Source organism: Manis javanica, chromosome 3, assembly GCF_040802235.1.
Source record: "Manis javanica isolate MJ-LG chromosome 3, MJ_LKY, whole genome shotgun sequence".
NCBI lineage: Eukaryota > Metazoa > Chordata > Mammalia > Pholidota > Manidae > Manis > Manis javanica.
This window is the reverse complement of record NC_133158.1, coordinates 140,114,903-140,131,588: the sequence shown is the minus strand read 5'-3', so window position 1 is coordinate 140,131,588 and position 16,686 is coordinate 140,114,903.

Here is a 16,686-nt window from a genome sequence, read left to right as displayed (position 1 = left end):
CAACTACACAGCTCTTGATAATTTTCAACTAATTTGAAGGCCTTCAGATATTTAATAACACCTGGATGATTTCATCACTGAAATTTTTTAATATAAAAAGAGTTATGAAGTAAAAGTTTATTATTGATTACATATCTTATATAATGGGAAGCTAATCAAAGATATGCATTCACTGCAGAATTTACTCTCACATATGGCCAGAAGATCCTCTTTGATAAAGTGGATTTATTTGTCTCTTGGGTGAAAGTGGAGGAACTGCAGCAGCTAGAAATTTGTCCTGAAACTCCTGAAAATCAAGATGAAATATTATAGCACTGAGATGTTATGACTTAAGGTGCACTTGTGTTTTATAAAGTATTATAACAAGGCCACATGCACATTAGTATTTTGTTCATTATTAGATTCACTTTTTACATGGCAAGTGATTTGTAAGAGCAAATTTTCCTTAAATTCTCAAATATTTGAACTGACATTTGTTAGGAATAGTCTTTATCAAAATAAAGAGCAAACACAGATGATTTTTCTCAAGTATTTACAATAAGACACTCCTGACATATAAAGCCATAGTTTTTGTATAGAAGACTATATGGGCCAATGAATAGAGATGACTGAACAATGTCTTTGTGAAAGCTCTCTTGACTCTTGGAGATGATCAGTGGGAGGTAACTAGCTAGGATATGCATATGACTTATGACCATATATATTTGCTGCATGAACAGTTGTCTGAAGAACAAAGTCTGTGTCCTTTGCAAGACACATGTGTCCACCCCTTGCTGTATTATGTGTGTCCCACTTCATTTATTACATTAACTGATTGGTCCTGAGGGCACAGTGGTCTGTCACTCCCTCCTTGGACTCACATTATTAGAGTTTCCTCCCTGCAAAGCTCTTTTCTTTGAACTTAACCTAACAAAATTATGCTCAAATGTTCTTAACTCTGAAGTATCAAGTATGTTAGTTCTCTCTCTTCTCTCTATGTACATCTTATACCCTCCTACCTGAATGGTGAATGAATAACTACATATCAAAAACTATGAGCTTTTTGTGTTTATCCTCCCAACCTGATGTAATCTTTCCCTATTTTGAACTGTAATAGTCCAATCTCCATTTTCACAGTCATAGTGATTTTATTTATGTACTTCCTTTTAAGTAGTGCAAATTACTAGGTCAAGGACTATATTTTATTCCTTTTTAATTAACTTAGAACCTTATACATAATAGGCATTCAGTGAGAGTTTTTAAAATTATATTGTTATAATTAGAGTGCATAAATGTACTACATATTTTAAGAGAAATATACTGATGAAAAAATAAAAGTGAAACTATTTTCTGAATTATTTAAAACAATGAAAATAATCAAGTCCTTAAATTCATAACCCTAAAGATAATAACATGACAATAAAAAAGATATTTTAAAGTTCAAATGTAAATAAAGATATACAATAATCTAGTTTAATTTTCTTCCTAAGTTTTATTGAGTAAAGAGTATTCTTAAGTTAAAAAAAACAATAGAATTTTTAATGAAATCCCTAGATGATCCTAATAAGGACATATTTCATGAATAAGTACTATAAATATACATTAAATAACGTAATATAAAAGCTGCATTAATTTTAAATTTAAGAGGCCAAAAACGGGATCAATTTAAAATCGTTAGGTTGGAAATATAAAAGATTTCATTTTTGCTGCCAAAAATTTGAGAAATTAACACTCTGCTTCTTCAAAAAAAGAGCTCATGAATAATTCAGAGTTTTTGTGGAAGACTAGTGATCATAAAAAAGTATACTTTATTTACAATATCCTGCCTTCCCACACCTTCCAATTATTTAAAAAGTTATTTAGAGATTCTTCTTGTCATTTATGGCACATTGTAGATATCTTAAATATTATAATTTGATCTAAATTGGCATTTGGAACTAGAAGGAAATACCTAGGGTATTATAGAATGACAGCATGAGCAGCTTGGCTAAAGGTCTTACCAGAGAGACATCTATAAACTGGCCAAAATTTGCAAAGACAAAATAAACAAACAAACAAAAAAGCAGAAAAAAATTCATAAACAGAGAACAGGCTGATGATTGCCAAAGGGAAGGAGGATGGGAAGGTAGGCAAAAGTAGGTGAAGGGGACAAAGAGGTACAAACTTGCAGTTATAAAATAAATTAGTCACTTGGATAAAGGACAGAATTGGGAATATAGTCAGTAATAATGGCAGAGGGTAACAATTATTATGGTGAGCATTTAGTAATGACTGTAACTGTCAAATCAGTATGTTGTACACCTGAACCAATATAATATTGTATATCAACTATACTTCCATGAAAAAAGTTAGCAAAGATCATCAGTCATTGTCCCTGGAGCTGACCTAGAGATTGACTTACAGCAAATTGGGAAGCATTTATCCCACAAAATCTTGAGAAACTTAGTAATAAGAGTGAAAGACAATAGCATTTAAGTTGGGGGCTGCACCCACTCCCACTGAGATCCCTCACTGAGATGAGAGCTATTTCATCAGGCCCAGGAATCAGAGGTGGATCCCATCTTCCCCAGCTCTACTCTGCAAAAGATCTATACTGGGTGGATGATGGCATCTGGACAACAGTCCCGTTCTTCTACCCCCAATTGACGTTCACTAGGGAAAATCTGGCAAGGCAGGTGGTAGAGTGCAGTCCCCCAATTCCCCACAGCTCTGTGTGTTGCAGAAAGGCTATTCCGGAGAGCTTAGCAACCAAATGGCAGCTCCTATCTTTGGCATGGAAAAGCTTTCCGTGTAGATTTCAGTAGATTTCACATTTGCGCTGAGATCGACCTCTGCTGTTGGGAGATGGCTGTCTGACTATAGCAGCAGTTCTTCCTTTCACACACACAACTGCCCAGCCGTGGGATTTTTCTTGGAACATGCAGTAAAAAGGTAAATTCAACCATCAACCCCTGCTACATATAGCAGCTGTTCTCCCTGTAAAGGAGAAAATGGGGAGCAAGCTAGGGAAGCAAGGTTCAAAGACTGATAATACAAAGTTCTACCTCAGGGGACCAACTCTATTTGGGTCAATTATGCACCAAGGTGTGTTGTTGAAAACAGTAGAGCAACCAACTGGCTATCAATGAGGGCTAATAGCTTTATATGGCACCAGTGGGGGGCATTCTAGGAAGAAGTTTAACTGGGAGATAGAAACATAGACCACAAAAGGGGATTCTATTGCATTGTCACCCCTGCTGGTCTGGAAAACTGCTTATGCCCTAAGTAAACATCTTCTCATGGCTAACCAGAGAGGGAACTTAGCAGCTAACAGCTTCTGGTGGAATGGAGACCCAACTGGTAAACCCCCAGACTGTGAGAACAGTCTCCAAGCCACATACGGTTCTAACAGTTAATTCAGAGAGCTTAAGTACAATTCTGACGAATAAATAGCAAGCATGAAGCAGTGCTGACTCAGGGCCAACCCCTGCAAAGTCAGGCTTAAAAATACTTCAGAAGCTGCACACTAGAGGCAAAATTGACTTCACAGAATTAGTCTAACCAACTCACTAAACAAGTACAAAAGCAAATAAACAAATGATAATAGCTAAAAACCCTGAGGGAGGGATCAGTATTCAGAGTTGCTAAGATACAGTGTGAAACATGTCCACTTTTAACTAAAAAAATATGAAACATGCAAAGAATCAGGAAAATGACCCATACACCGGAATGAAAACAGGAAACGTAAACTGTTTCTGAGAGTATCCAGACGTTGCTCTTTGCATAAGGATTGCAAAGTTGCTATTATAAATATGTTCAAATTAATAAAGGATATCATGTTTAAAGAATTGAAGAATGCCTGAATGATAATACCTCATCAAATAGAGGATATTATTAAGCAATTAGAAATTGTTTTGTAATGGAAATTCTGGAGGTAAGAATTAAAATGACCAATATGAAAAATTAACTAGCTGGGTTGAACAGTAGGTTGGAACTGGCAGAAGAATCAGCAAATTTAAAGGTGTTTTTATGAATAGAACTGGGAGTCTGGACAAAGACCCATTCATATATCTATGCTCAATGGAATACTGTCAAGAGAACCAAAACCATTCAAGGGGGAAAGAATAGTCTTTCCAACAAATACTTCTGGGAACTGTAGATCTCCACAGGCCAAAAAAATAAATAAATAAATAACTCCCTACCTCACAACATACATAAAATGAACTTTAGGTAATTAAAAGAACTAAATGTAAACTAAAACAATAATACTCTTAGGAGAAAATTTAAGCACATAAAAAGTAAACAAATAGGACTCCATCAAAGTTAAGAACACTTGTCCTTCAAATGACAAATTTAAAAAGTTCAAAGATAACACAGAATGGGAGAAAATTATATCCAAATAATATACCTGATAAGGTACTATATCCAGTTTTAATAAGTTATTATTACAACTCAACAATAATTAGGCAAGTAACCCAATTATAAAGTAGACAAAATGTTTGAACAGACACTTCCCCAAAAAGAGCATACAAATGGCCAGTAAGTGCATGAGAAAAGGACCAAAATTATTAGACATTAGGGAAATGCAAATCAATACTACATAAAAAACACTTCATACTTATTAGAATAGCTATAACAAAAAAGAGAAAATATAAGCGTCATCAAGGATTTTGAGATATTTCAACATTTATACATTGTTGGTGGGGTTTTAAAGTGGTATACCCACTTCGGAATTCAGTTCCCAGTTCCTTAATATGCTAACCACAGAATAAACACAGGATTCAGAATTTCCACTCCTAGGTATACACCCAAGAGATATGAAAACATATGTCCACATGAAAACTTATACAAGAATATTCATAACAGCAATATATTCATAAAAGACCAAAATTGCAAATAACCCAAATATCCATTAACTGATGAACTGATAAACAAATTATGGTATATCCATACACTAAAATAATATTAAGCAAATAAAAATAATGAAGTACTAATATGGATGAATGTTGAAAATATCATGCTAAGGGAAAGAAGTCACTCACAACAGACCCTTTCTTGTTTGTACTAACATGCAGTGTCCCAAATAGGAAAACCTATTGATTCAGAGGGTAGAATCATGTTGACAGGGCTTGGAGAAGGGAGGAATGCAGTGTGACTGTTCACTTTTCAGGAAGATGAAAATGTTCCAGAATTAGTTTGGGGTAATGGTTGCATGACTCCATGAATATACTAAATATGACTGAGGTGTACACTTTAAAAGAATTATTTTAAGTGATGTAATTTAAATCTCAAGGAAGTTGTTATTACAAGCAAAAGCACTATGTTGAGTGAAAAAAGCAATACACAGAAGACCATATGATTCAGACAGAAAGTAGATTACGTTACCTAAGGCTGCCAGTGGGTATGAAGCTTCACTTTGGATTGCTGAAAATGATCTTGATAGGGAAAAATTTACAAGGACAACAGTCCAGTCCAGGTGGCTCCCTTCTGCTTCTCTAGTTAGCAAAGACAGCAGAAATTCCCATTTTCCCCTCCCCTTCACTCCCTGCTCTGCCAGGTACTCACTCCCTAAACTTAGTCCCCCCTGCTTGCTCATTTGCTATGCACGTAGAAATGTTGCAGATATGGAAGCAGAAGATGTATATTGCTTCCCTTGCCTCTGTTCGGGGCTCAGACCTTGGGAGATTAGTCCCCTCTGAGCCTGCCAGTGTAAAATAAAAACCTCAACACTCCAAGACCTCTGAGTGCTGCTTGATTCTTCTGTCAGCGATCCAGTCCAGGTTTTTCCAGTTTTTTCCGTAACAATCTAACATTCGGTTATGATGATGGTTGTACAACTCTGTAAATATACTTAGAGATTACATTTTAGATAAGCAAATTTTATTATATGTGTACTATTTTTCAGTAAAACTGCTATGTAAAAATTAAATTAAATTAAAAATAAAAAACAAAGCACATCAGTGTGTGCTTTTAAATGAAATACTTTGTAAAATTAGACAAATACTTGGGATTTTATAAAGTTTATGTATTTGCCAGAAATATTGCAAGTGCTTTGATTTTCTTTGTAAAAAAAATATTATCTTTATGTATTTCTAACTTTTCAGAAAGTCAGCAGTATTTTCGCAGATAAATCAGGAGGGAAATACCCAAATTTCACATTATTTTAATGGGAAAAATCCTGTCTTCAAATATTAGGATATTTATTTGTTCCTAAGTGATGTAAGTAGGAGAAGAAATGATCCAGCCAGGCCACTGTGATTCTGGAGCTGAAAAATGTTGCACCCTTGTATTTTCATAGAGTAAACTGAAAAGTCCTTTGCAAGTGCTTTCAAACTTTATTTATATATAGACTGACCAAAATAAATTTATCCCTGTAATACTGTAGTGCTGAAATAGAAACCTGTCACTGGATAAACAACTTTCTTTGTAGAAGGAATTATTAAGAAGAGATTTGTAAAAAATCCTCTAGTGTTTACTTCTTGCCCTAATTTTATTACTTTTAGGGAGAAATTACATGGATGTGTTTTAGAGATCAATTATAACTGTGGTTATTTTTTCAGAATTAAGACCAAAAGATTATTCCATACCATGGCTTCAGTAAAAATCAAAAGAAAACCTTCTGTCAAATTTTTGTTTGTTTTCATCATTTTCTCTTCCCACAGTTAAAAACTGTGAGTCATATTATGTTTGCTTAAGGCTCAAGACACTAAGTTTTGTTTTTGTTTTTGTTTTTTTGCTTTAATGGATACAGGGAGAAAGTTCTGAGGGGATCCAGTAATGTTCTTGTCTCTGATAGTCTCTTGAGGCACATATGAACTTCAGGCTGAAAAGTACAGAGAACATTAGAAGACTTCAGAATTTAGAGATGTATATTTTTCTACCTCCTCAAAACTGTATAATTGCTTCCTGAATGCTGCAGGAATATTTACACACCTAGTGTCCTCCAAAAATAGCACTTTTTCTTTTCATCCAAATTATTATATTGCTGTGTGTTTCTTGTTGCAAACATTCTCTACCTTGTCTTATACTGACCTATAAATATGCTTTACATTCTTGTCTACTATGTACACAATACATAATTGTGTGTGTGCATGTGTAATAAACAACTTGGAGAATCTGGCCCACATCTCAACATTAATAATGAAATCACTCACTCAAAGTTAACATTTAATAAAGAAGTTGTACAAAGACCTAATGTCTTATTATGTGCTTTAATCTACCAATAAGATCTCAATATTAGGTTTCCGATTAATCTAATATGAAAACTCCAATAAGTAAAATATTTTCTAAAACAATTCAAATAATTAGGTAATTTAGAATTTGGCTGGGGTATGAAGCAATTTGAAGGGAAAAATTATCCAATATTAGACATTAGATTAAATGTTTGTGCACAATATGTTCAGATAATGAATAGTACACAATTTATTCTTGTCATACTTCCATAATATAAATCATGTTGAAATATGTGCAAATGTGAAACCTTTAATGATTAAATAATTGTTCAGAGTTCTTGTACTGGACTTAAACTTTTTAAAAATTCCTCACAATTAGATGTTATTTATTTAAACATTAGTAGTTGAGATGGTGATAAGCCAAGAACAATTTCTGGCAGCAAAGATCTCCAGATGTTCAAAATAAGACTTTTTAACCCAGTTAGTTATTAACTGCCAAGGAATGCCAAAGAGTGGCATATTTCTCAAGTTAAGAATTTAAGATATATACCACATATAATTTAAAAATTCTATTGTCCCTTCAGTGGATGTAGTATTCCAGTTAGTGAAGTGTATTGCTTAATGAGGTGGTTACATCATTCGGGAAGCTCATTTTAAATGTGATGCTTAAAAATCATGCATATATACTAGTACATTGGCAACTAACAGCAAGTACAAATTTTAAATAAAAGTAGCTGCTTTTGAAGAGTCGACAATATTGTTACCTGAGTGACAGGAAGCAAATATTTGGCTTCTTTGATGTTGTCAGGTTGGTATGGGTACCTATTACACTTTCGGGAACTTGAATGTTGCAAAAATAACACGTTTCCTAAATTCTTAAGTCTCTAGGTATCAGATATCAGTAGTGCCAGTTTTCAAGATTTGTAATTTCTCAGTAGGGTACACTTTTCATGTTTCTTTTTCTTCCTCTTCCCCAAAAAAAGACATATATTTTCCTCACTGTAAAAAAAAATTACAGCAAAGAGAATACAAACATATGTTTATACCTGTGGTGACTTTTTTTTAAAGATTTATCTGTATTTGTTTAGATTGTTAAGAAGTTCCTTCTTTCATCATCCACTATCCCATACATTTCTTGAACTCTTCGACATTTTATTTTCTTTTTTTAGCGAAACCACCCCAGGCAGTCAATCTGGTAATATTTGATAAAATAGTACTCTTGATCTCCACCACTGTAATTAGCAAGTCCATTCATTATAAAATTTTGAAAATACAGTTACAAATTAATGCCTAATTATGAAAAGAGCATATATAATTACAATATGAGTACTGTAGAAAAATCCATTTGCTTTCATTGAATAATCTCATCACATCTGTCATACTTTGATTTTTATTTTAGTGCATCACTAGGATACTTTTTATTAATGCAGGCACTTAGGAGATAAAATTTACTTCTAGTCAACAAATCAAGGAAACAGAATTAAGCATTGTTTAAATTCTAAGAAATGGATAGAAATTTATATTGAACTCCTCAGTATTTTCAGCTGTTACTTTCCCTCAGATGATGTTCAAGGTATATAAAACACTTACAAAAGTTATCAGAGCAAGATCTAATGATAATTATTTCCATTCATCTTTTCATTTCAATTTAACATGAGCAACTTAAGCTTTCTACATGATTTGCATTGTTTAGCCCCAAACTTTTTCCATAATCCAAACCATTTGACATAAAGAAAACAGTAAGTCAAAACGAAAATTTCCTCAGGGGACAAAGTTTTTATCTGAATCTTGGTATGAACAAGGATTCTTAGGTTTCATTTTATTTTTTTACTCACTGGAAGCTACTTTGTCAGGAAAAAAAAGAGATACCTATTTTCATATTTGGCATTCTGCTCTAAAGTGGGTGTTTCTATTCTGCCTTAACGCACTATCATTCAGAGGTAACCATCCTGGTCACTGATTGCCTGAGCTGTCAATCCAAGTTTACCTTAAACACCTCATTGAAAACACAGCCTGTTGAAAGTGTTGTTTTTAATGAAATACTACCTTTGAGATTTTTTTTACTTGAACATGAACATCATCACACACCATAATTATGTGTTCAGACTTCATGGGCATGAATATTGATTTTTAATTCCTTTGATTTAAGAAATAGTTGGTATTCTATAGTTGCAGTCAGTTCAATTTTATAATTATAACCATGACTAATGCCCGTCCCATCAGTCTTACAGCAAAGACTATAATGAGCCATAAATTTGAGTGAAGAGGTTGTTACAATGTGGAGATATGATGTGGAGGGACAGGATGCTGTGGGACACAGTGGGACATCACCTGTCCTAGATGGAGGTCGCTGGAAACTGCCTGGAGGAAATTACATTCAATGGTAAAATTTAAAGAATGGTATGAGTTAAGTGTGTGGGTGAATGTGGGAAGGAACAGTTTCTGTGGAGGAGTGAGAGTGTAGGAGAGGGTTGTAACTGGGAAGGGAAGAAGAGGGCTATGGCAATGGAAGGAAAAAGTCAATCAACCAGATAGAAAAAATGAATATAAAGTTGATAGACAACTGTAAGTCATTTAGAATGGAGATGGGGTGCTTAGGAAGAGGTAAGGCTGAAAAGGTGGGCAGGGGTGGGTTGATCTGATAGATCTCTAGGAAACAGAGAGAGAGCATTTGGGATCTTGATTGAATGACAAGTGAGGTATGAGAGAAAGGGATGCACACACCAACCTGGCTGTGCAGCTTCTATCTGGGGATGGACTTTCAGGCACTGACATGCGAAGAGCAGACAGTGGTGGAGGATATACTCAGGTTTGGGTCATGTAGAGAGTGTGCATGTGGCAATAGATAGCACTGTTGGCATTGCCATTTCATATAAACAGACTGAAACTCAGAATCTGAGACACATCTTTTGGCAGTGAAGATTTATGAGAAGGGCTACTTTTCTTTGGATTCTGAAGTGTCATTCAGAAATCTCTTTCTCAAGAGTTTTCAAGCTAGAGTATCTTTTCAAAATCTTGATTTTAACAAACACAAATCACTATTAAGACTAAGCTCATGCATTCTACTGATGAGTTTAAAGTTTATGGTATCTAATGTACTAGCACATGACATCTGTTGAAGCTTTCTATCCTACAGGCTGAAAAATCCATTTGTCATTTTTCATGTAGAATATATGGAGTCTGAAAACAAGAAGTGCAGGCAGGAATGGCAACTCTTGCAATTATGCCAAATGATTTACTAGGGAAATGTTTGCTTGCTTTTTACCAGCTTTTAACTACTCTGCTAGTTGAAGGCCTTAATGCCCAAGGAGAGAATGTATTTCCTGGAAGACAAAATAATGATTCCATGAAACTTAAAATTGAGACTTACCTGACCATTCTGGGCTACTTATGACTCAAAGCCATTAGATAAAGAGGTGCTTGACTTTAACGCTGGGAGGATTGATCCAGATTTTCAAGAGGCTCTTAATATTAGGTTGTATGGAAGAATATGTGTGCAATTGTCCGAAGTGGTTCTAACTATCATGTTTCTTGGGGAAAGTTAATGTTAGACTACTATGATTCACTACTAAGACTTCCAAGGGTTTGAAGTACTCAGAAAAAACCCCCACTGGTATATCCCATTTGAGGAATCTCAGGCAACTAGGGTTATAATTAAAGGCAAAGGAGACATGAAATGTGCAAAGAGAGAAACCATAAATACTAATTACACTCTGTAGCTTGTTGCAGAAACAAGGATTTTCCTAGTTATTAATATTCTTCAGTTTTTGTCTTCTGTCATCTATCTTTAATCTATCATCATCATCTACCATCTATCACATATCTATCATTTATCTATCTATCTGATACAAATTCTTATTTCCTTCTGTTTTTAATATTTTATATAGTATACAGTTTGGGTGGTGAATAATATTTAATTTACTTCATAGGTTGGAATATCAACTTAATTGTAAAAGGAGTAAACATCACCCAGAAATGGGTATAGTAACAATTGGAGCATTGGATTATCTCTTTGGGGCTAGACGGTCCCTCATTTTCATGGAGCTTAGCTGCATTACATTGAATGGCAGTGTATTCCTGCATCTGGTGCTGCTCTTTGGAAGTTTAAACATGAACAGAAGGTACATGTGGATATTTCATGGCCACGTAGTGTTTAGGACTCAGCACCAATTTTTTCTACTGAACTGCACATACTGAAAAGTATGGAATGCTAAAAACTACATTTCCCCGATTTGCTTACACTTACATGAATATATGTTATTTTCATTAACTGAAGTAGTTGAATGAGATCTTGCATGTGGAAGCCAAGTTTTTTGATACTTCTGCAGCTTCTGTTGGTAAGTTCAATCTTAGAAGTGTTTGTATTTCTGGGGTAAACTTTTTGACTTCGGATATTTGTGATCTGACTTGTTCATGATTGTGAAAAAAGTTTCTAGTTTCCTTGGTAACCAAGTTCTATAGTGCAGCTTTTGAAGTCATCACTAAAAGCTTAGTCTGCTGTCTTCCCTCAACCTCCACATTCATTGTGTAAGAAATTTAATACCTATAATCCCTTGTGCTTGAACTAACCAGAGTGAATCCCATTTTTTTGTAACTCAACACTAATCAATACAGTGGAAACATCAAATAAGAAAGCACCTTTACATTTTATGTATTTCATATTTTCCTATTTTTGAAAAGGGAAACTTCTGAATCTGAAGTGTGAACAAGAACTCTTTTGTGTCAACACCCACAGAGAATACCAGAAGGAAGAGATAAGTGACGGATGCCTCTAATTTGGCAGTTGTCATTTTCAGTCTCAGTTATGAATTTTCTCTGCCTCCACTGTACCCCAAGTCCTTCTAGGTTAGAAGATAATCATTCATTGAGTAATTGCTTCATAATAATTTGAGAAGGTGTTTATGGGAAAGAAAAGTTACCTTATCTCCTCTTTGTCCATATTTATGCCACATTACAAATGAATCTGTTCTTTTCTAACAGTAAAGGGAGAATCAGAGATTTGTAATCCATAATTTTTCAGGGAAGGCAAGAAATTTGGGTGACTTTGTCTTATTGAAAATGATCATAGGATGTGAATTTTATCTAAAATTGTAATGCATTTCAAGTAGAAAGTCTAAAGGAATGAGTGAATCATGGACAGAACAGAGAAAGAGCATGAAGTGAAGAGGGGGTCAGGAATTTCTTTCCTATTTTTGGTGTTTCAACTAGTGTAATACTTATATCTCTGACTAGTAAAATGGTCCTGAGCTTTCATAGCCATAATTTTTCTCTCTAGGGTAGGTCATTCTTTGCATGCATCCAAAGAGAATGTTATGCTAACAAATGCCTGCTGTTAGCACTCCTTTCCTACATCAGTCAAAGAGGTGTTTGCCACGTTTTCCAAGACCTGTCTCTCTGTGGACCTCTAGAGCAGGGGTCAGGTGACACACATAAAAATATATTACAGTAGAAAAAAATGTAGAAGTATGTCATTATATAATGAATGTCATCCAAAAATGTTTTAAGTAAAAGGTTTTCTTTCAGAGCACAGTTCCAGAGTATGGCTGGTGGGAGCATTAATGGACTGCACAGATCAAGCTTTTTACTACATGTCACTTAAGTATGGTGCCAATTCTTACAAGCTTGCACTATAGAGCACTGAACCTAAGGAGTGGATAATAGTATTTTCCTCTGTTACTTAAAAAAAGAGTCTTGGACCTTACAAAATTGTCATATTCTTTTAAAACATTCCTTTAAAGTTATCTCCCATCCTTATTCCCGGGAAATGTGGATTAGATCATTTTATCCTCTGTGGACAAGCAACTAAGACTGTAGCAAACTAAGGAGAATGAGATTTAAGTTAATAAAAACTTCAAAACTTGAATATAGCTTCTAAAAAAGTGGTTCCAGTTAATATCTTTGCCAAACCAAGATTTACTTACAGTAACTCAAGTTAGTCTTTGGAACGCCCAGAGGATAACCAAAAGCTCCAAAAGGGAACTGTAAGTTTAATTTTGCATAGATATCAAGGGGTTCATTGAAAGGGGCAAAGGAGCTCAGGCTGGTACCTGAGGCAGGAAGGAAAGCCAGCTGCTCCGGGACTGTGGCTGAGTTCCTCAAATTGGGTTCCTGTAATTGCATTGGGCTGGGTAGCATTTCCTTATTTATTTATTCATTTTTTTAGCATATACCGTAATTTACATCCAAACAGATTTGAGACAGCTTACAGAATTAAATACAACACAAAACATGAAAATACAAAAAATGAAAACTTGCTTGGATTCCTGTCCCTATTCCTCTCATTTCCAAGTTTGTCCCTCAGCCAGGCACTAGTGCCAGGCTGGTCGCTGCTACGAAGGAAATAAGGAATCCTGGATTCTTGAAGGTAAGATGTGCTCAGCTATTAAGACACAGTCCTATTAAGTTACTGAAAACCCAGGATAGCTTTTTAGCCTTACTTCCTGAAGAGCCAACCATGTGAACTGAGCATGAATTCCAGCACCTGGGCCTCTTTGGTCGTTTACTTGTTGTTTGCTTGTTGCTAGGAAAACAGATTTTCTTGCAGTAGGTGGGTCCTGCTTTAGCCTGGTATCCTGACCTTCACACATTAATTTAAGGTCACCAGATGAACCAATAAAATACAGGATGCTAGTTAAATCTGAATTTCAGATAAGCAACAAATAGGTTTATTTCTTTAGTATAAATATGTCCCAAATAGTACATAGGAATATTCTTGGAATCTCAAATTCCTCTTCTTTAAAAAGAATGTAGTTACAGACACTTAGCAAAATTGTTACAAGACTAGAGAGAAATAACATTTTGCATGAGACACACTTACACTAAAATAATCATTCATCACTTAGGTAAATTCAAACTTAAATTCAAAATTCAAAAGTAAACTCAAATCTAACTGAGCACCCTGTGTTTATCTGGCTTCTCAAAGATTCCCCTGGTGCTGTCACTGCTTGCTTTTATGCCCCATGTTGGTGGCTGCCAGAGCTCAGGCTTTCCTAGCCTGCTGAAACACACTTACCTCGATTCCCCTTCCTGGTCCTCAGAAGCGCATGTACGTCCATTACTTCCTTCTTTCTGTGAATTGCTCCCCTCAGCGAGCCTGCCCTACACATCTGTATGCATTTCCCATCCTTGCCGGCTGCTTTGTGTGCGGCTGGTATTCTCCTGACATGCCTGGTCTCACAGACCTTTCCCATCTGGCCTGTTACTCTTGATTCACTGACAGCCTTAGTTTTGTCTGGGGCAGACCTATTAAAAGCAGCAAATAATCAGGCAGCATCGAGTTGGTTCCAAGCCTTGCATGAAATTCTGAAAATACGAAGAAGAACAAGGCATATGCCTTGTATTGAGGGGCCTTGGGTTAGGCAGAGAAGCATATTAGAAGTGATAATAATGTTTATAACTACCCTTCGGATACTTACTACAGGACAGAAACATCATCTGTCTTAATTCTTGCAGCAAAACAGTCAAACTTGTGTATCATCCCTTTGAGAATGAAAAAACTGAGATTCTGTGGCTGATCACCTTTCCCTAAATAAATGCTTCCCCACTGGCCAAACTGACTCCAAGTACATTGTGCCAATGGCACCGGCCCACTCGCAGCTGAATGGCCACTGTCATATGGCATGGCCTTTTTGTGTCCAGTGAACCCCCAGAGGAAGGGGAACAGACGAGCTGCTACCTGGCTTTGGGCCTTTGCCATTTTTTCCTGTGACATGGATGACACTGACTGGAAGGTTTACATTCATTTGGATTTCTAAGTTTTTTCCTAACTTGTATGGAGTGAAGTCTAGCAAGCATGACTGATACCCAGCCTCCTGAAAGAGAAGTCTGTCTATACAGATTCGGTGACCAAAGCAGACAGCAGGCAGGCCTTGCCTGGCCGTCCACCTTCCCTTGGTTCTTGGGCTGGATGACGCCTCACAGTCACTGAGCCACAGGCTTTTGGTCTTCCTACCGTAAAAACAGTGATGCAAGCACATTACCTCATCTTCCTCTGTCTTAAATACACAATCTTCTGTTTGCTTCCAAAGCCACCTATTTTAGGGGTGATGTATAGAAAGAAGGATCATATCCCAGCTGTGGTTTCTGGGATAATCAGAGAATTTGCATCTCAGTGCCCACCCTTACTGGCCTAAAATAATAGTGATAATAGAAGGATTCAGTGGTATCTGACTACCTACTTCTTATCATTAATGTTCACATAATCATATATGTTTCGTGAATCCCAGCCCTGTGTAAGATGTGTTGCATTCACCTTTCTGCAGAGCGGTTTCCTCTGCAGACAGCTCCAAGTGGCTTCACGAGCCCCGGACTCTACATGCTGTTGCAGCTCAGCCGCTCACAGTCCTCTTGGTGTTAGTCCCTCAGTTCCCCTGATTACCTCAGGCCCTACACAATATTGGGTTTTGGTCTTGTGTGTGTGGGCTGCCATGGAATTAGGTGACCAACTTTGGTATTAGGAACTGGGCTAAGAAAGCACAGGGTTTGATAAATATTCAGAAGGTTGGAGGAGATGCAGATACACTGGGGCAAGGGCATTCTAAAACATGTCTACCAAGGATGTTTCTCCACATGGAACTGCATGAGGACTCCAGGCAGTACTGATGTTCCAGGAGCAGCAGAAATTTCAGACGGAAATTGCTGGCTCAAGAAAGTCCTCAATTTGGGTTACCTCATCTGTTTGGGTTATCTCATCACATCTCTGATGACGTGCTCTTGGGTGATTGGATATGTTTGAGTTTCAGGAAATACTGAAAGGAGAACTAAACCCAGGTGGCCTTTAAGATGGCTGATATTTCACTGGCACCACACAGCCTTTTTCCACTTTTGTTTACAATACATTGTTTTCAATAAAGAAACACACAGGGCACCAACAGTACAAGTGAGGAGGCATGTTAAAACATGACAATTTATGGACATTCTGTTGTATGTCTAAGCATTTAACTCCAGATCTGAAAATAAAAGGGGTAATCAGTAGGCAAATATTGCTTTTTAAACACTTTTAAAATTATATTCCTTCTATTTCATAAATTCATATCAAGTCTATAATATAGACATAGACATATCTCTCTAAGCAATATTTTTCTTGACATACAGCATTATCTAAAGATAAAATGGCAGATAATTAACTCAATGAATATTGCCATTAACAGCTGTGAAACTGTGAGTCACTCTCCTTTCAAAATTTAATCAAGGATAGTTGTCCACAGGAGCTATGAGCACAATTCAAGTGCTGATAAGACTTCCCCTATACTCTGTTTACTTCTTGAGGCTAAAAATACTGAAGGAATCTGAAAAGGATGAGAATCATGTAAGTACAAATTGCACATGTATACAGGTAATGTACATATCCATTAGAAACAAAATAAGATTATTTGCTATAAATATTAAAAAAGCTTTCTGAAGCTGTAAGGTAGCCATGACAAGGAACAGAAATCTAGAGGCTGAAACTTTGAATCCAAGAAGCAGGCATCACCACATAAAAATTTTACTGGAACCAGAAAATACATCCTCAGGCTCTGGGTGCTCTACTTCTACAGGCCCGTCAGTCACAAGGCCA